Source organism: Cupressus sempervirens, chromosome 5 (assembly GCF_028749045.1).
Source record: "Cupressus sempervirens isolate cs-2001-9-10 chromosome 5, ASM2874904v1, whole genome shotgun sequence".
NCBI classification, from domain to species: Eukaryota; Viridiplantae; Streptophyta; class Pinopsida; order Cupressales; family Cupressaceae; genus Cupressus; species Cupressus sempervirens.
In genome coordinates, this window is record NC_143122.1 from 660,391,032 (window position 1) to 660,414,281 (window position 23,250).

Consider the following 23,250-nt stretch of genomic DNA (forward strand, 5'->3'; position numbering starts at 1 on the left):
CTCAATCCACAGTAGGCTGAAACTTTTCTTTTGTTGCTCAAAAATTCCATTTCCTTTACATATATAATTTATTTGAAATTGTCTTTTACTGTCATGTTGTTTCCCAAGATGCTAACCAATTTGTATTGTAAAAATATAATAAAATATCCTTATATGAAAAAAAAAAAAAAAAAATTTGAATATTTGTTTCTCAAGGAATTACAAATCATTCATTTAGTTTTTTGAAGGAATAAGAATTGTGAGCATACCTTAATGCCTTATCTTGAGATTTTATAGAGAATAGAGAAACAACATCATTCAAAATAGATTGCAAGTGGAAAGGAACTTCCAGCTCTAACCTGCTTTATTGAACTTTTTCCTTATCAAGCACTTCATTTATAATGGTTATGAGGGTATCTCCACTGGCTTGAGTTGTTCATGCAAATTCTTTTTGAGTTGCTTCTAATTTTGTCTTCATTAACATTCCTATTAAAAGACATCAAAAGACACAATTTTTATTATTTTCTTAATACATAAGATGTATTTTCTAATAAATCAGTAGCGATGATGTATATCCTAATAGAGTTTCCATATAAGTTTCCAAGTTTTGTAAAGATATTCTAATTATCTTACCTAGAACACCATTCATGGGGGTCCTTATCTCATGAGGAAGAGTTGATGGAGAATGCAGAAGTACAAAAGAAAATATTAATCGACTAAATAAAAATGACAACAATAAAGTTTCAAAGCAGTATGCAAAATGTTATTTGAAGAGATTTAGACATAAAAATTGCATATAATGACATTTTTATGCTTCACATAATGTAAGTTCTAACAGTGTGTCAAAAGGTCTCACATCTTCATTGACAATATATCTTCAACTTATACATTTAGATCTCAAAGTCTTTGAATGTTTCTTCGTCATCATTGTTGGGACAAAACTATGATCAAAGAATTGAAACTAATGTCTACTCTTAATGGCTTCATGCAGTTTGTTCCTTGTTTCAAACTCATTATATTTCTTTGTTTGATGATATAGCCAAATTTGTAACAAGTCTCCTCATAATTATTAAAAAAAAATGGTGTAAGGAATATATCTGAACAACCAGTGACGAATAAATGTAAGTAGAATAAAAAACATAACAATAATGGCATAGCAAAGGAAAACAAAAGTCAGGTACAACACTTTCACATTGGAAACTGGACAGAAAATTTTACTGTTACTTTCTGCGATTGAGCCATTAGATATTATATCTCGATAGCTGCAATTACGTTGATTAATGGTACATGACCCAACAAATTTATTGTTAAAAATCCAAGGTTATAAAGATGAAACACTAAATCAGCTAAACAAGCTACTCATTATAAGGAGTGGATCTACAGAGAAAACTCGGTTTCTTAATGTTTTAAATAGAGGAGGATATACAAACATCCATAATTAAAACAATACTAACTTTTTCCTTTTGCAATAACATTACATTATTTATCAGCAGATATGTAATCATGCATGGTTCTTCAACATGTTTTGAACAATTTAGAAAAATCTAGGAAGGGAACCTGGTAAGTGTTGCTCACCTCCTCACAGCAGACGCCCCCAGTTGTCTCACTCTTTCTTTTTTTGGTTCTTCTCTTTTTCCTCTGTCTCCCTCTCTGAAAGAGTCATCCTTAAATCCAATGATTATGAATGATTTTTTTTTTGAGACATGCATACTGATGGAACCTAAAAACTTGTTAGTATTATGATTGAGTGGGATGACACAACAACTAATACAAATAACATGATTTGGTGAAGTTCCATGTAACAGAAGAAAGAAAAAAAAAAGTTACAAGATTTTCACATAAATATTATAGGCAATGAAGATATAACAGTCAGTGATATCACCAGAGGCAAACACTTGGGCAACATGTATATACCTCAGCATTTCATCATTTATATTTATAAGGATGTAAAGAACTGTGACTTCCAGTTTGTCACAATAGAAATATCACATTGTAACTAGGAACAAGTGAAAGCATATACAAAAATCATCATGGGAGTGAGAAGCAACCCAACAGATATGTCAAAAACAGAGAAAAATCCAAGGTTCTCAAGGGTGTTATGTTTGATAAGAATGTTCTAGCGCCTGAAAAAAATTAGAAGAAAGCCAGACAAATGCAGATTTGATAAAGGAAGAGGATTGCAGTGTTCTACTGAAGATAGAAGAAGAATACATTGAAAAGATATGTTCTCAAATATTAAGCAAGCCTAATATACCCAGACAATCACGAGGGCTTGGAATCATTCTTTTTGTTACAAGCGAAGATGACAGACACCTTAGCTCTGCTCTATAGATCACAGTAGATTGCTATATAGAGAAAGGTTAACATAGCCTTAAATCATACACAGATACCGATCAGAATACACAGCACTAGAGTTGAGCACATCAAACAGACTTTGGATCGTTGCACAGGAAGATTGGAGGAAGCCCGTTGAAGATTTTTGGGTTAGAGTCCCACAAAGAGCGATTCCATGGATCAGGTAATACTCAGACTTTGAAAAGAAACAAATATAAACCTCAAAATACTCATAATGACAAAACCATGTACATGGATCAACGTTGATATCATATCATACAGAATGATTGAGGCAGAGGTAACAGGAGCTCAATATGGGAAGACAAAAGATGAAATGATACGTGTCACAAGATAACTACGAGGCTTAAAACTTGCATTCCATTTGTTCTACCAAGAAAGCACCCAGACTGCTCCCAATATGTATCAGTGCTTTAGAGTATAGCAAGTACTGAAAGTATTGTAGAGCCCGCACGATAGAGAAGAAAACAGAGGGCTCTGACAGCTGGGAGGAGTCGTAAGTTTGGAAGGAGCTGCAACCTCTATTCATTATCGCGGCAACCAATTCAAACTCCCACACTCGATACCGGCAGTGAATGAATTATTCACCAAAGCCACACGCAGAATGAATATGTGAAAGGGTCAATGATCGCAAATTTGTTCTACCTACACCCAGTGCAATTTCGACATGGTCGGAGGCAAATGTTGAGGCACAGGTGTGCGTCCAAGATTGATTAACCGCAAATGCTTTGGTTGTGAGAGAATGCTTATATCATTAAGTTATAAATAGGGAGATACTCAAAGGAAAATCAGACATTTGGAAAAACATTCTACAAACAAGAAGCATTTATGAAAGATATATTCCTGTGAGGAGGAAGGGCTATAATATGACTTTGTAATATAAATTTAATTATTTTATTTTTATAATAAAATAGAATGTCTTTTGTTTATTTTTAAATGGCATGAATCGTTTTTGGAATTATTTTTTAAAATTTGGATACAATTTAAATGTTGGATAAGTGGACATATCATTCAGCATTTTAAATTGGATCATCACAGATATTGTGAAATATCAAATTGTTTTCTATGTCCAGTTTGTCTCCCTACCAAAGGAGTTAAAATTCAATTTGGACTAATTTAAGACTACATATATATTTGATCTGTTGCATCTTGATTATTTAATTGTTGGCAGTATCAGTGTGTAGAACATTATAAAGTTGTACATGTAAATCTTCATTGAAGTTGACTTTATTGCCCGGATGAACAAAGAAGGCACTGGTCTTTCTATTATTGAAGTCAGAAAATCTATATGTTCCTTTCTACAAGCATCAAATTAATTATAAACAAACCTTATACAATTAATACAATTCAAATACTTAGCATTACTTTCATTTTAATTGAGTTCAAAGACCTTGCTAGCTAGAGAACTCCAAAGATTAAATTCACTTTAGAAAAGTTTTGGACCAAGTGATTAGGTTTGAGGAGGTCTAACCGCCTAGGTGTAATGGAGCTTGAATTGTAGGGGAATCAAGGAGATTCTCATTTGTTGGCCATAATTGATTGCGGAATTCTATTGGAGAAGTGGCAGGCTTTTCGATTTTCAATCTGAGATTTTGGGAACCAACACATATGTTTATAAAATAATAGAGAGAGAGAGAGAGAGAGATCATAAGTAAAGAATATCCCAAGAGTTAAATCCATGCTTCATAATTCCCTAGAAGAACATTGAGAAAATTTGGTATTTTAACCAGTCATCCATGTACCGTAAGGGAGATACAAAATTCAGTAGACGATTCTTTCCAATTTTGGAGAACTTGGTTATTTAAGAACAAAGCTCGGTGTCACTTGTTATCCTACACATCATTAATATAAGTGCAAATTTTGCATAATGGCGTCATATATGTGCTAAATTTTGGCCATGATATTGTTGTTAGTTTTAACTTTGGATCAAGATGGTTTCTTAAAATTCAATGAGTGGAATTATGGAGATGATGCGACTATGAGAAAAGTATGATTACCATCTACGATGTCATTTCTATTTACATATTGTATAAGCATAGTTTACCAAACATTCAAGATCTCTCTCGAAAGAAATAACCTTATGATCTCTTAGCTGAAGCAACTCTATTTCAACATAATGAACAATTATTTTATTCTATTAGGGACAACAAAGAGCTTTTTCCAGTCATAAAAGAAAAGCTTCAATAGTTATTTGCATTATCGAATAGCAGGCATACAACATTGGAATATAAAAACACTCTCTACAAGGGGAAAATTTTATCTAATTATGTGGTAATATAAGACTTGCATATCTAAGAAAAGGAATGTTTTAATAGTTAGTTACATCATCTAAAACTTTAGTTAGAAGCATAAAAATGAAACAAAGATGAAATATGAATTTCAAACCCTAAACTTTTGGATCCAAATTTCCAACAAACATTAATGAGATAAATTTATGTGAAGAAGAGTCCAACTGTGGTGTACTAAGGGTTTCCCTTGTAGGACCTATGTTGCTTCCATAAGCGAGCCATGCATTGTGCTAGAAAGGGCTGAGAGTAATTTATCTCAAAATGAAGCTCTCTTAGGCCTGGAACTGGCTTGCTCAAACTATCTACCATTGCCATGTTTTTCCTGGGCTATGAAAATGAACAACAAGATAGAAAATAAAATGTAAAATCCATTGGGATAGAATGAAAAGATCAAAAATGGAAAACTTACTAACCTATATAGTCTTGATGCTTTATAGACTTCACTATAGTTGACACCTAGAGGGTGAAGTCTTCCAACATCCACATAGCAACCTTCCTTGATCTGTGGAACTTAGAAATCACTTCCACCATCCACGTAGCTAGATTATAACCTTCCTTGATCTTTGGAACCCAAACATTACTTCTAGGATTCACGTAGCTGGATTATAACCTTCCTTGATCTATGGAACCCCCTCAATGGCCTACACAAATCATTTTAAATTAGCTCTTAAGCTCAATTTATTGAGAATGTTTGCTAAAAGCATAGTCATCAAAAATATTTGGCATGACCAACTCCTTGTATATATGCACAAAAAATCTTATGATAGCAATGGTCCGAGAGAAATGATTGGAAGGTATTCACAAAAGTGATTTGTTGAAAAGCTTTAAAAAATTTCAATAAAATGCAATTGGTGGGTATAAAGCTAGATTCAACAATCATTGCCAACATACTCCTAATCTGTGATAAAATAGGAGCTTTGGAACATGTATGGATATCCATCATATGATATGCACTTTAATATTTATCTACCATTATTATCAAAAATTATTTGTCAGATATGAATGAAAAATGTGTATGTGGGATTCAAATTCTGTAATATGCAGCCTCGTTGTGCTTTTGATTTTCTATTTTCCTTGAGAATGAGATACAGAATAGAGAAGAAATATATATTTTGCAAATTTCAGATTTTTAACAGAAGATAATAAATGACAATTACTTGCAATTTTTAGAGCTTAAAACCTACTAAGATTTGAAGGCACAAAGCGGATACGAAGCTGGAAATACCCAGGTGCTCTAAACTAACTATAAATGATAAATGAATACTCATTTGTTGGAAATGAGAAATAATATATTGCAGCAGTAATAACCTACAAATATGTTGTCCAAAAACCTTAGGTACTAAACTAAATGAGTTCAAATGACATGGTTGGGCTTTGAAATGCCAAACAACAAGCAATGATTTTGAAGAAAGAAAATTTTACTCAAACTCCAAACCATTAGCTGCTCAAGCATCAAATATCCACTTCTCGCATAGTCTCCACCAAGTTTTTACCTGATTCAAAAAATAGGGATAAGGCTCTTTTAGGAAAATCAATTATTCCAGTATTCTCTCACTAATTTTGTGTAACAAGCAACAAATTCAAGGCCTTTTAGGTCCTAGATAACATACCTAATTGACAATGCAATAAGGTTCTGATCAAGTTTAGACTTGCAACTTTCTCTTGTTTCCATGTGATAGTCCTAATATGGGACTGTGGGTACAAAGATACCATGATATACAACAAAGTTACCTAAGATCAAACTAGATACATGATCTACCACTGATGCAATACATGAACTTTATACATCAAGCACAAACCTTCAAAGTTTAATTCCTTTGTAACAATGACAAAAACAATGTTAGACTGTGAGTGTAACAGTCAACATTGGATACTCAATTTCTAATGAATAACCATCAATAAAAGGAATGAAATTATGGAACCTATATTATATTTGGATATTAAGGATCCTACACGAATATGCATGCAAATTGCAAACTTGCAAGGAAAGTTCAAAACACAATGATGAGCTTCTCCAAATGGATAACATTGTCCCTTTGACAGTTGTGCAAGTAGTATGATAGTCACAAATATAAATGTCTACTTAATTTGAAATGGGTAAGTTTTTATGCCATTGAGATTTGAGGACGCCAAAACTCCTATGGCTTGAAGACAAATGCATGCAACATGTATCAATGCCTTTTTTATTTACAACTATGTTTGTGGACTGCTGCCATGACTGTAATAGTGTTCTTTTAAATGGGCAGTCCAAAGATGTGAGTTTGTTCATGCACAAAAAGCTCATGTAGAAGTTATATTAGAGTTTTTTGGAATCAAGATATACGCTTAATACTTATCCAAGTTCCAATATATCCAACCTAACATCCAATAACTCATGCAACATCAAATCTGTAAGTTCACTCTCTGCTACATATGAATATTAGACCACTCATGCTTCCAAACTCTTGTCAAAAATGTGAATGGATACCTGAAATCTTAGAGTTATAAACAACATATAAAAAATATAAATATAATACAACCCTGGGCATCCCAGAACAGAGAGGAAATAATGTTTTACATTTTGTTTGCTCTTGGGTTACACTACGTTGAGTTTGGGCCTGCAATTACAAAAAAGACTCTAACTTTCTCAAATCAGCATGAAATTGACCCAAACCAGTTGCAAATGAAAGCTGACTCACAAAAATTAACAACCATATATGTTTAAGGTCATCAAAAGTCCATAAAAGTCTGTACAATCTGCTGCAACCAGACTGTTACAGAAAAATCTGGGAAGTAGCATACACAAAAACTGTTATAACTTGAACAAAATGAATAAAATTACCCCAAAATTGAGTTGAATGAAAGTAGATTCATGGGGATTCAATTATCAATCACTTGAGTATCATGAGAATGGAGGAAAAGTAGACGATAAAACAAAATAAAATTCATACTTTAATGTTAAAAATGTGCCAGAAAATCAGAAAGTTTTAGTTGGAAATCTTGTTCAAATATTCAAGCCAGCCTTACCACTTAGCCAAAATGGATTATTCAAGGAAAATATATGCTGAAGTAACTGATCCACATTAAATGAAAGAAAAGATCGATTCTAACTCAATGGACATTGGAGTGTACAGTACAATAGTACAGACACTTCTCACTTATTTAGTGATGTGCAATTGCATAACTCCCACTTGTTCATTGAGATGGAAATTAATCCAGAACTAAAAAAACTCATGCCCCAAAAAAAACATAGGCTGATACACCCCTTCAACATAACTCTAAACATCACCAAAATATATCGAAAGGAGTATTAATTGAACTGGTGAATTTAATTAGACATCTATAGGTCCGATATAATATTGTTGCAACAGGTACAACAGAATAAAGTGTCATCACAACTCAAAATCACCATTAATTTATGCCAAAAGGTTTGGGAATGATTTGGAAGATCTTGGTGCCCCTTGACAATAAGAAACAACGCCCATAAACTAAGTGTTTCACCCAACAAGCATCATGCCTTCTTTGCATGCCATGGCGCAACCTTTTCTAGGATGTATGGCCTACTATATATTGCTTCTTATTAGGCTACTGTGCTTTTCCTCAAACATTCTAATCAAACAAAGAAACATTATCAATATTCTCCAAGCATGGAATTGCTGATATTTTGATTCCATCTTATCTGAAGTCTTGAACAATACAGTTCTGATCTTTGTACATTCTTACTAAATTTTATGTGCAATTCTAGAGCTTTGACAGATTTAAGTGAAGCTCTAGAGTGCAGAAGCAACCATAATAATAGTACCAACAAGATATAGTTACCATTACAATGGGATACTTACATGCTTCATATGTAGGGAATAGGCCAGGTTGGTTCTATCATCTGAAAAAATATTCATGCATCAAAGTTACAATAACTGGAGTTAATGTTGCAAGGTCTTTTTTTGGAAAACATTATCTTATATAATCCAGCTAGATTGGTTAAGCACAATCCCATTTATCTGGAGGTTGGTTTGGCCTTCTCTACAATATTGTTATATATTTCTATACCCCTATGGTTGATCTTTTCAAGTTAATGTCTCCACTTAATTATAGAGCAATGCATTGGGTAATTAAGCTTAACAACAGACAAGGATCTGTACCACTAGTTTGGCTCAGAAAAGGGATCTAGCCTCACCATGCCAATAGTTTTCCCTAACAACAAAACAGAAAGACTTAAATGATCCTGTCATGCCAAATGATATGGCTACCTAGATTATTGCATGACTTAGCACTTGTACAATTGCTAATTATTGACTAATTGATTAGACTGCAACACTTAATACCTAGTTGTATTGGAATGCATAGACATGATCATACACCAAATTCCACATGTGTGCTAAGGATTTTCAAGGTAGAAGATGCAGGTGTCAAAATTTTTACTAGCATGGGCAGTCATAAATAAGAAACCAAAAGAGTAGATCAGAGCACAGTGATATGAATAGAAAGAATTATCTGTCAATGGTTATAGCCTATCCTTTGAATAGTACATTTAGAAAGAGAATGTAGTTTCAAAAGTCAAAATTTAGTCTTTAGTTCCAAGATATCATAGGTTAGGATAGTTTATACTAAACAAACTTTGTAAAATTCATGAGAATAGTGTCATGTTTAAGCACAATAGCATGTCCTTAAAAAAAAAAAAAAAAATTGAGTGTCTCCTAGCCCATGTAGTTGCACTGATATGTGGGCCTTGTTTTTCATTTGCCAGCTTTGAAGGGACATGGAGGTTGAATGGGAGGAACAATACAGTTGTACTAAATATAGAGAGAGTTAGTAAGTGGAATCATTGTGGATGGATCGAGAGCAATTTGTCCAAGATAGTTGTGTTGAATATGGCATCCTAGTTGTTGCATCTCAAATAAGAATTCAATGTTAACAATCATGAGAACAATACATATATGACCTTGGTTTCTTAAACCTGTAACGTTTTTCTATAAATTTCATTTTCCTTCATCATCATGTAATTATTTTTTCACAAAAGATCACACGCCATCATTTGAAAGGGTTCAAGGCATATCACTCTATCAAAAAATAAATACTTGTTGATTTGCTCTAAGTTACCAGATTCTCTCCAGCAATCCTATGGTTCAATTCTGTACAAAGTCTGGTCCTTGTCAAATTCTCTCCAAATTCTCTTGTAGAGCTACGAATTTGCTACAAATTCTATTAGAGGAACCCGAGCAGAATTTATAGCTAATTTTGAAGAATTTGCTGTCTGGACCAGGGCTGAATTTGGTCTCAGAATTTTTTGACTTTTTAAAAGTGTTTTTTTGACCTCCCAACCGAATTGTGGCCACTGAACCAACCAAAAAATTGTTTATATGCCATTTATGCATTTGTGTATGAAAATGAAATTTTGCTTTTAAAGGAAAGCTAAATTGACAATAGGTGACATCTAAATTGGTGAATATAGAGGAATGTCTTTAAAAATATATTATATCTTTGAATCTGGGACTTCAAATTTGTATCACAACTTTTGATATAGCCTAGTTAGAAATGCTCTAACCAATAAAAAATAAAAATTCAGAGAATTGCACTTATATTTTGGTAATTCCTTTCATTCTTAAACTATCCCCTTGAGATGGAACTATGTTCCATGCATGTGACCAAGCAAGTGTATCAAGTTGAACGTATGGCTAAATAATGAAATTAATGTCCTATTGAATTGAAACGTAGATTCAGTGGTGTATTTTGCTATGTTCTTTTACTATTAGCAAATTCAAGTATGGATTTACTTTTTTGTTGCATATATATACACACATACATATTTTTTTATTTTAAAATTTTTTTTGTACAAAAGAACCCAAAACGAATCCAAATCCAAGCCCAAAATAATTTAGACGAATCTCGAACCAGCATCCGTACCAAAATCTGAACCGGCAACTTAGGATCATTTGGTTAATACTATTTTTTATTACATAAAGTAGATCTATTTGACAACTTTATTAGCTAGTTCCAACATAAACTAAACAAATTTATCAACTATTCAATCAAATGAGGAACTACTTGACAGTCTACCTAAACATACTTGGTACCAGAGATGGCAATTTGATTTAAAAATGAACTCAATTCAGGAACTGAAAAACCCATGCATGATAGATGTTGTTGCCTCTTTGCCATAACCTATATTCGTAAAGTAGAGTTACTCTAATAGATCAAAAAATTTGAAAATATAGTAGGGCTGCAAGGGCCGGGGGGGGGGGGGGGGGGGGGGACTCATAATAATAACACATATATATTTGAATATAATTAATAACAAACTATATGTAATATTTATATATATAATTTACTACTAGTAATATGTATTATATTTTATCATTAATTGCATTAGATCTATATTATTAAATTATTGATAAATAGTTAAATACACACATAAGGTTTCTCTTATTATAATGAACATGTTCAAAATCAAAATATTTCAAAACTAGACAATTAACAACATTCTTCAACAAGTGTAGATAATCTAAACATCCCACACATGATCTTTCTGATTGGAATATTGATGCTATGAAGAATATGTCATGTCAAACAACATAAATATCTGATCTAAACTCCTTCATGCTATGAAAAGGATGTAAAAGGTCTTTCCCATCCATTAGGATATGACAACTCATCATATAAAGATCTTGTTGCATACTTTTCCATGATGATGCCATCTACATTATTATAGGATAATAATCCAATTTCTCACACTCTTACTCATAAGCCATTAAGTCCACAACCATGAAATCATTTTAGTTAGAAATTGACACCACACAAGGAATTTTATGCTGAAAAGAAGCTATCATTCTTATCATAATATTCCACAATTGGTTTATCATCATATTGGCTGGTTTGAGCAACATGACCTCTATTTTTTTCACTTGTTTTAGAGGACATGGCATACTTTTAATGAAAACAAACTAGTTTTCTTATCACAATGCTTCCTAATTGGTTTATCATCATATTGGATGGTTTGAGCAACATGACCTCTATTATTCTCACTTGTTTTAGGGGAGATGACATACTTCTAATGAAAATAGACTAGTTTTCTTATTACAATGTTTTGTAATTGGTTTATCATCATATTAGCTGGTTTGAGCAATGCAACCTCTCTTTTTTTAACTTAGTTTGAGGCGAGATGGCATGCGGGCATCTCATAAGAATAGAATTGCCACTATTTTCATTGGGTGATTTGCAGAAGTAATTGAGGGCATCAAGGAGGTCAAGCATTGACTATTTGGGTGATCACAAGAAGTTGGGTCACAATTCCGCATAAGTCAGATCCACAAAATTGTACTTCTCAGAAATGGCTACCAAATTTTTAAAAAATTGGGTACCTGTTTCTAAAATCAAGCTTCAAGCACTCGAGCAAAAATTCAAAAATTGGGTACTTGATATTCAAAAGTGGATCGGGTGCCCGAGGTGCTCAAATATTGGGCTCCCAATTGCTTTTAAAAATTGGGTACCCGATTTGAAAGAATTTATTAAACCCACTTTTTTGGCATTTTTGACGTCATTTTCATGACCTCAAAAATGAGAGCCTGATTAGAGCGGCATACAGGAGCCCGATTTTCAGCCCTACTAACCACCCCCCTACTACTAGTTTTCATTATACTAGCTATTTTAATATGTTTTGTACTATTTTTTTTTTTTTTTTCAATTTTTAATTTTATATGTATGTTCATTTATTATTTTTTTAAAGTTTTAATATACGTAAAATTGTAAATTTACATTGTTAATGAGTAGATGTTTAAATTTTTGTATCTGTTAATTAAAATATAGTTTCATAAACGTTTACTTAAAAAAATTTTATTTTAGATATTTTGAAATGTATTTAATTTATGTATTTATTACAATGTTGAATGATTAGATTAGATGTAAATTCATTGTTTAAACATGTAATTTTACAAATAAATATAACCTCGACCTAGAACCATATAACCTCGACCTTGTTTAAACTATAACCTTGACCTAAATTCATTGTTTAATCTATAATCTTGACTTAACCATATAGTTATGTACAATAAAACCCTAAACATATATAACTAAGTACTTAATCACATAACAGCCCGCCAAGGGATCCAAACAAAAACTTAGTATTTAAAATGATTTTACTTAAATTGTATTGTACTTTGTTTCATGGATCGAAAATGGATGATGTAAACTATTTTATAAATGTATATTCTTTCAGCCTTTCATAACTTATGACATGTATAGTGGATGATTGTGTATTCTGAATTAATTTGCCAAGTGGCATTCAGAACAAATGTATATATTATTTAAATGGATTGAATTGAAGTAGTTAATATTCTTTCATGTGGATGTGTTATTTATTTTACTTTTAGTACTTATAATTATTTAAAAATTAAATGTAAATGTGCTCATTAAGAAATGCAATCTCTTATGTTTTTTATAAATGTAAATTATTGTATGTATGTTATTGCTTGCTTAGTAAAACTTTTGATTAGTTCTTTGGATCCCTTGGCTGTGTGTCGTTTAGGATTAACTATAATGTCAATTTGTATTGAATTTAACTCTAATCATAACCCTTACTATCATCTTAACCTTAATCTTAATTTGCTAATCTTAATTTGCTAAAACCTACACCAGGTAATATATAAATAATTAAATAACTTTCCTATCTTACCTTGAGTACTAATTTTATAAATGTCAAACCCTAAAATTGTAATCTTATTTATAATAATACAAAATTATCCTAGAGGAGCATCATATCTACATCTACATGTCATGTACATGTGAATCTAAAAACATTTGTACATATCTAATTACATCATTTATTGCATAGGAAGGATTTAAAATTTTCATTATATATATTATCCATGCATATCATATCAAAAGAATCATATAGAGATATGTCATTTATGACATGTCCATCATAGATAATCAAGAAGGGTACTTAGGTAAATTTATATATATAACGCTATATATTATAAGAAAAGAAAAACACCATATATAGGAGCATCTCATGTACATAAACTAAAAAAAAGTACAATGACACATGTAATGAGATCAAATAATATTTGTAAGATTCATCGCATATAAGTTATCAATGTATAGGGGTGGTATAATCAAAATATCAAAAAATAACTGATATAAAAGCATTATATTTTAATATTTAACACTAAAATAAACTAACCCTTGGGTAACCCTAAACCAAATTGAATATCTCAAACTAGATTGAAAGGTAACCTTGGCCATTAACTAATTAATATTATACTTATAAACCAAATTGAATTAAACCATGATCATAGACCTAATTATATATCCCAACTTAATAGTAGAAACCTTGAATTTAACCTTGAATCCTTTCCCCAACCATTAACCAAATTGAACCATTACCCTAATATTGAACCAAGTTAAATGTTGACCTTAAGACTAAACTAAATCACCCTAAACTAGAACTCAATAATATATTCAACACTTTAAAACAAAATTCAAACCTAACTTTTTTGAATTAATGTTGGTTTTTAATCTAAAATCTCTAACTATAATTCTATATCTAAAACAAAATTTAGACTTTAAAACTTAATTCAATTTATTAACTCTTGTCCTAATTGAAACCTAAGCATGTAAACCTAATCAAACAGTACAAACCAAATTGAACCCTAATCCTAAAACTAATTAAACATTGACATCAAGGTCTCAAAATGATACATCATAAAAAAAATAGAAGAGACTTGAACCAATCAGACATCTAATTAAGTAACCCTCCCTCACCATCAAGAGGTGGAGGTGGAACATCAGTGCGAGTAGGAGCCTAGACTACACCCTTGGATGCCAAAGAATATATCTCAAGAAGTGAATAACTTGTCTTTCCACTGTATGCCTAAACCTTTATATCCTAAGTGAGTATTTATCATGTAATATATAATTAGGAGGGTATTGAAGCACTCTAACACCCCAATCCCTAATTAGATAATTATGTTAGCGTTGACTAATTTCTATTTATCTTGGGTTGGAAGTGCCTAAAAGTTTTTTTTTTGGAGACTGGAGATTCCCCTATTTGTTTTCTATTTTCCTATATGGGTAGCCTAAATGTTTATTGCCTTTGCAAAATGGAAGGCCACATAACAAAATATTGCCTTATTCTATAAAAATAAATACCCACCCCCTAGTGATATATAGTAAGATCTTTTTCCTAATATTACTATCAATTTTTTTGGTAAGAAGACGATGATAGTTCAAAATGATTTAGAAGATAGTGATAAAATGAGAACCATCATTCCTAGAATGAAGATGCATTATTCCTTGATAAACCCATTTCTATCATAAATCAGCTCCTCCATCCAAAAAATTAGTAATGAGAAATCCCTATGTCAAGTAATCAATGGAGGGTTCATAAAATTGATCAAGTGATCAATGGAGGGCTCAAAAAATCCCTAGGTCAAGTAATCAACGGAGGGCTCATAAAATTGATCCCTGAGGGGAGATAAGAATCTTATTAAAAATTAGAGACAGGACACTCCTAAATACATATCATACAAAATTCTTGCCAAGGTCTTAGCGTCTAGACTAGAATATATCCTACTCAAGATAATTAACCCTACACGAAAGATTTTTTTTAAGGATATTTATAAATATTGGAGAACTTGATAACCTATTGGAAAACTTTGGATTGAGAAACACTTCCAAGATAGAGTGTAGGCATGCTCAAGTAATTGATTATGAAAATGTCTACAAAAGGGTGTCAGAATGGAGTTTCACTATGATAATGTTGCAAGCGCAAGATTCCATCCAATATTATGTCAAATGATGTCCTCTCTTGTGATTGGTGTTAGGGTTTTGGTAAATAAATTAATGGGGTTAGATCATAATTTTTAGGACTCTCTAGATCAATTATGAAAGGGTGTCCTCTTGCATCCTATTTATTTTTTATTGTTGTTGACTCATTACATTATCTCCTTAGAGATAACCTATTGTCTCTAAAAGTTAGAGGATCTACTCTCCAAATAATTAATAAGTATCTAACGTATAGTTTGTTGAGAATATTTTTATTCTTTTTAAGCTAGAAGAATGCAACACAAATCATTTAATGATCAAATTGGACCTCTTTTCTTTGTATCGAGTAGTAAGATTTATGTCTCTACATCTATCTTATTAGGGCTAAATATTGAGTCCCCTACCTTGTGTAGTAAACATGGTATTGGATGGAGATGTCATAATTAAGTGTTTAGGTACCTAGGGATTCCATTTGTATTAAACCCTAACATATAAATGAAATGTGTCTTTATATCAACAAGAAAATCTTTGAAAAACTCAACAATTGGAACTCTAATTATCTCACTTTGGTTGGGAGAATTCAAGTATGTTAAAAGATTCTCTCCTCATATTGGGTGTACTTCTCTTCTTCCTGCTTGTTTTAATTAAATCAGTTTGGTCTTTTATATAAATCTATTAGCAACATTTTTTGGTCACATGGAAAAGAAAATATGAAGAATCGTGCTACTAGGAGTAGTTCACATTAAGAAAGGAGATTAGTAAGTTGGAATGAAAACTTTAAGAAAGTTCAAGGGAATACTCTGGCAATAAAATGGATAGCCAAAGCTTCATAAGGTAATGAATTATGGATTATGATTAGAATTAGGATTAGTATATGGTTAGGGATAGGGTTCACATGTATTAGTTCATTACCTGACATGATCTACACTTATAGTTTGCATTAAAAAGTGGATACTATTTAAGATTCAAACTACAATCATAAATAATTTTTAATCAAATCATAATTCTATCTGTAAGCTTTCATTCTAATTGTAACCTTAACTTTCATCCTAACGCCATCTATTATATATCCTATAAACAATAGGACCATAATAAATATCCAAAACCTAAATATAATTCTAACTAAAACCATAATCCTAGGTAAATTCCCTAACATTAAAGGACCATAATCATTATAATAATCTTAAGCTTAGCCATCATGAAAACTATTAACATAACAAAATTTTAAACCATAAGTTTGTTTTTTGGAGTATTATTTTATGATTAGACTTAAAAATTTGGTATTTAATGTTTAATTTGACTTAAGTGTTTAACATTAATTATTTAATTGATATAATTTTAATAAAGATATGCACATTTATATAGATCTAGTTGATAAATTTTAGATTAAAATTTTATTAAATAGTAATTTTGTCATGTTTTATGTTGTGATGTATTTTTGTCATGTTTTATGTTTTATGTTTTATGTTCTTTAAACATATATGCAGATTATATTTGATGGACCCACCGCCAACCCCTCCCCCTCCCATACCCTCACCTCTGCCCCCTCCATCTCCATCTCCACCTCCACCTCCACCTCCACCTCCACCCACACCTCCACCACCCACCACAGATGTGCTCCACGAGACCATGAGGCGTAACCTCAACGACCAAATTTTGATGATGATGTATATGCTACCCGTGGTGATGGTAGTGACGAGATAGACATGACATCATTTGTTGACCTCATGCAACAGGGAAAAATTGGAGAGAGTCAAGAGAAGCGGGTAAAATTTTAATTTTAATATAAATATAAAGTACAAATATTTATTTACTTTCTACTTACATGTGTAATTGTATTAACCATATTAATTTGTACTTTTGAAATAACAGATGATGGATGATACTGTTCCTCCTAGGAGGTAGTATAGTCTTTTTCTGAGACCTATAGACATTGGCGTCCCTTATACGGTATGCACTTTGAATTACACTATAAAAATGTACATTCAAACTCAAATTTAATAACATGTGCTCATATGTTCATTTTATCTTATTTTGTAGGGATCGTCTACATCTACACAGTTTGATGTTAATACAAGTCCTACTCTAGTTACCACTGAGGCACAACCTCAAATACATGCGGTATGAACTTTTGACTAAAGAAAAATAATTTGTACTATTTTTATATATGTACATTATTATTAACATATAATCTGAACAATTTTGGCTCACATGTATATATATTTTATGTGTTTTGATTTTACAAACAAGAGCCATATCATACTCATCCATACAGGCCTTGGTATAGTCTATGTTCAACTCCATGTTATGATTATCATGCTAGCATACCTATAGACACATATATGACATTGGCTACCACTCAGGTATGATATATATATATATATATACATGTTAAATTTATAGTGTATAAAAAATGTAGTGTAAAAATTATGTACTTTATAATTATTCGTGTATATTTAATTTTGACTAAAGGTTTATGTATCCATAATTTTAGGACTATGTCACCATGAGTGTTCCTAAGAGCACAGGACTTAGCCAGATGGAGGTACCTACATTGTCATTTGAGGTTAGTATTGTGATTTATGTACATAATGTATAGTTCATTATGCTCTAAAATCAAATTTTAAAAATGTATGTACCATAAATTACAGGACCTCACCACTACTGCATTTGGTAGTTTTGACAGTGTGCATCCTCTTGTTACTAAGGGAAACCCATCTCATGTGGTATTTATTTTATTATGTAGTGAATATTTAATTTATTTGCAAGCTAGATTTGAGACCCATTTCAATTAAGCATGTACATGATGAGACGTGCATCATGCTACACAAGGTGATCCATCTACCTCAAAGGGTGTTCGACATGACGAGATGACTCATATTACACATGATGATCCATCTAAGTCCTCTTTGCATGGAGTAAAGAAGAAATTCGATCAGATAGATTAGGTCTTGTTGGCACCTGTAGATTGTGTTTTTATGATCTATATTATTTATGACGTATGCACTTTGTGTTAGGATAGTTAAAATTGCATGTTAGACCATGTATTTTTTCACTTCATAAATCATGTTATGATGTATGTTAGACCATGTACTATTTTTTTATGACTTCTTGTCATGCTTGTGTATGTAGTATATTATTATGTTTCATCATGTTTTAAGTATATTGAAACCATTTTCTTTATTCTGGCATATTTTATTCATGAACATATGACACATTTTGTAAGTATATATGCAAGATGAACAATAGTTTTAACTATCTATAGATCATTATTGTATAAATATCACATCAAATTTATGCATTGAGATTCATACAAATAAAATTGACCTATTAGATTAAAAAATATATTGATAATGTACCTAACAATTTATCATATGTGATCTTAATGTATTGTTTGGCAATTTTAGACTCATTATCATCTAACAATATCTATTATATGTTTGTAAACATATGAATACCTATCATAACTTATAATATACATAATGACCTAATAGAACTCCTATGTCCCCTTGAGACACACATGTATCGATAACATACCTAACAATGCATCACAAGTGATATTAATGTGTTGTTTGGTAATGTAAGAGTCATTATTACCTAATAATATCTATTATGTGGTAGTAAACATATGAATACCTATTGTAACCTATAACAGACATAATGACCTATTAGGTCTCCTATGTCCCCTTAAGACACACATGTATGGATAACGTACCTAACAATTTATCATAAGTGATCTTAATGTGTTGTTTGGTAATGTAAGACTCATTATAACCTAATAATACCTATTATGTGCTAGTAAACATATTAAGACCTATTAAAATGTATAGAAATTATTATGACCTGTCAGGACTCCCATGTCCCCTTAAGACACACATATATGGATGACGTACCTAACAATGTATCATAAGTGATCTTAATGTGGTGTTTGGTAATGTAATATATAATGAATACAATGAGTAATAATCTAACATATAATCAATACAATGAGTAATGATCTTTAAATTATCATGTATAGGTGACTTTTTTTTGATATTACAATCAATAGTAATTTGAAACCTCAAACAAACGTTATTTTAAACATGCTTGAATGTAAAAGTAATGGAAAAAAATAGGAGGTCATTACTTAAATTGACAATTAATTTATAATTTATCAAGTGCATACCTTTAACTTTCAAATAGAAGTAAACTCTCATTTTTGAATTAGTTTGCACAACATATTTCACAATATATGTAAGACAATGTCAATGATATATTTATAGTTCAGTGAACTCGAAACATAAAATTGGTTCAACACATCTCTTCAAATGAGGTCCTGTAAAATAAAAATGTAAAACAAAAATACATGTTAATAAACACATAAATTAATATTCAAGGTATCTGAACTATGTAAATATATGTGTAATTTTTATGTACTTACTATGTGAAATTGCACAAGATGTTGATGTTCGATCCACTTTAACATTTAAATTTGTATAAATTGTAATTGAGACCTAAATAAGAGGTATATAAATTCTCTAAATTGGTATTGACAACACAAACATACATGTAATTAAATTATATATATATATATATATATATATATATATATATATATATATATATATATATATATATATATATATATATATATATATATATATATATATATATATATAATACAATACAATAATGAAAAAACTTACATGTGTTTGATTTAAATGTAGTCATCCCACTATACCATCTACATCCTCTCTCTTTTGCAATGCATCTATGATTGTCTCGTGCTTGTTCATTGAAATTGTCCATAATACCTTATTGGCGGGTCTCCCTTTGTATCTTTCTAATTTGATATTTGTTGCCACAACCAAATGAGAATAGTGTAAAATCTTCTTTTTGGTTTGGTACTCTTCAAATGCTGGCAAACCATTTCTTCTTGTTAGGTATCTACGCAACCAAGTGCCAACTACAACGATAGACCCAATTGAATACTCAAAACCATCATCATCGACTTGATGACATGTCAATTTTTTCTTAGGTTCCACACATGCAACTAGCCAATACTCAGTCTATTTATCATTATCACTAGGTTCAATAACAACATAAACATGTCCTACAAGATAAGATAAAGTATAGAAACACTTTAATCACATGAGTGTACATATGAAAATTATATAAATTAAACGATGAGATCATAAAAGAATTTAATTAAATTGTCATACCAGGTTCTATGAGGTCTGAAATACAATCAATCTTCTGATGCAAAAGTAACATTCTGGCCTTTATTTACTATATCATCTTCAAAATGCATGTCAGTAGATGCTAATGATCTTTGTTGCCAATATTCAACCCATTCTGTATTCTCACATTCTTCCCATTCACCTGCAAGACAAAATTGACAAAAACAAGCAAGCTCCCTAGTCCATATAGTCCAAGCGTTAGAATCTGAACTCCTAAATGAATGCCATTTAGCTGACCCACTAATTATATCACAGTCATATCTTGAAGGGATATTATTTTGTTCAACTCGGTAGAAGAAATGTTTGTTTTTAGAGTTCTAACTTGATCCTGTGTATAAATATTTGTTACACCATTCGATAATCTCATGTGCATTTTTGAATTTAGCTTTTTCCTCAAATTTTAATTTCTCTCTACTAAGGGCTCTCTTCATGCATGCACCAGCACCATCATGTTCTCCTTTACCATGTCTAGCCTCAAAAAAACTCCACACATGTTGGATGTTAGTTTGCCTATGTGTCCTACTCAACCAATAGAACATTCTAGCATTCTTGAATTGTCCTGTAAAATTATCTAGCCATATCCAATGTTTTGTCATTTGAATTTGCCTCTCGTTTAAATTATCATAAAAGACCATAAAACAATATTGGACAAAGTCAATTGAATGGAATTTATTATCACTTAAATAAAAGTGGTACTCTCTCAATGTTTTTCAATCGTCCTCTATACTATCAGGTGCATGCCTATAAACTATATGAACATAAATTGTTAGTTGCACTGAATTGTAATATTGTGGTTGTACCTCTTCTTGCGATGCAAGCATGTAGTTCTCTGTAAAGTCAACAACTGAAAGTATAGTACCAGTTGGAAATGTATTCTTACATATGCGAAATTGTCCATCAAGCCATCTAGAATATTGAGAGTGTTTAACATATTTTGGTATGGGGTGACCACAAGAAGTTGGGTCGCAATTCCACGGAAGTTAGATCCTTGGAATTTTACTTCTTAGAAATGGGTACCCAATTTTAAAAAAATTTGGTACCCATTTCTAAAATTAAGCTTCAAGCACCCAAGCCTAATTTCAAAAATTAGGTACCTGATATTTAAAAGAGGATTGAGTGCCTGAGGTGCTCAAATATCAGGCGCTTGATTATTTTTAAAAATCAGGTACCCGATTTGGAAGACTTTTTATAACCCCATTTTTTTAGCATTTTTGAAGTCATTTTCATGACCTCAAAAATGGGAGCCCGATTAGAGATGCATATAGGAGCCTGATTTTCAGCCCTACTGACCACCGCCTTGCTGCTAGTTTTCAATATACCAGGTATTTTAATATGTTTTGTACTATTTTACTTTATTTTTTTCAATTTTCAATTTAATATGTATGTTAATTTATAGTTTTTTTTCATTTTTTATATCCATAAAATTGTAAATTTACCTTGTTAATGAGTAGATGTTTAAATTTTTGTATTTGTTAATTAAAATATAGTCTTGTAAATGTTTATTTAAAAAATTATTATTTTAGATGTTTTGAAATGTATTTAATTTATGTATTTATTACAATGTTGAATGATTAGATTAGATGTAAATTCATTGCTTAAACATGTAATTTTACAAATAAATATAACCTCGACCTAGAACCATATAAGCTCGACCTTGTTTTAACTATAACCTCGACCTAAATTCATTGTTTAAACTATAATTTTGACCTAACCATATAGTTATGTACAATAAAACTCTAAACATATATAACTAAGTACTTAATCACATAACAGCCCATCAAGGGATCCAAACAAAGAACTTCTAGTATCTAAAATGATTTTACTTAAATTGTATTGTACTTTTTTTCATGGATTGAAAATGGATGATGTAAACTATTTTATAAATGTATATTCTTTCAGCCTTTCATACCCTGTGACACGTACAGTGGATGATTGTGCATTTCGAATTAATTTGCTAAGTGGCATTCAGAACAAATGTATATAAATTATTTAAATGGATTGAACTGAAGTAGTTAATATTCTTTCATGTGGATGTGTTATTTATTTTACTTTTAGTACTTATAATTATTTAAAAATGAAATGTAAATGTTCTCATTAAGTAATGCAATCTCGTATGTTTTTTATAAATGTAAATTATTGTATGTATGTTATTGCTTGCTTAGTAAAACTTTTGATTAGTTATTTGGATCCCTTGGCTAGGCGTCATTTAGGATTAACTATAATGTCAATTTGTATTGAATTTAACTCTAATCATAACCCTTACTATCATCTTAACCTTAATCTTAATTTGCTAAAACCTACACCAGGTAATATATAAATAATTAAATAACTTTCCTATCTTACCTTGAGTATTGATTTTACAAATGTCAAACCCTAAAATTGTAACCTTATTTATGATTTAAACTAAATTATCCTAGAGGAGCATCATATCTACATCTACATTTCATGTACATGTGCATCTAAAAACATTTGTAAATATCTAATTACATCATTTATTGCATAGGAAGGATTTAAAATTTTCATTATATATATTATCCATGCATATCATATCAAAAGAATCATATAGAGATATGTCATTTACGACATGTCCATCATAGATAATCAAGAAGGGTACTTAGGTAAATTTATATATATTTAACACTATATATTATAAGAAAAGAAAAACACCATATATA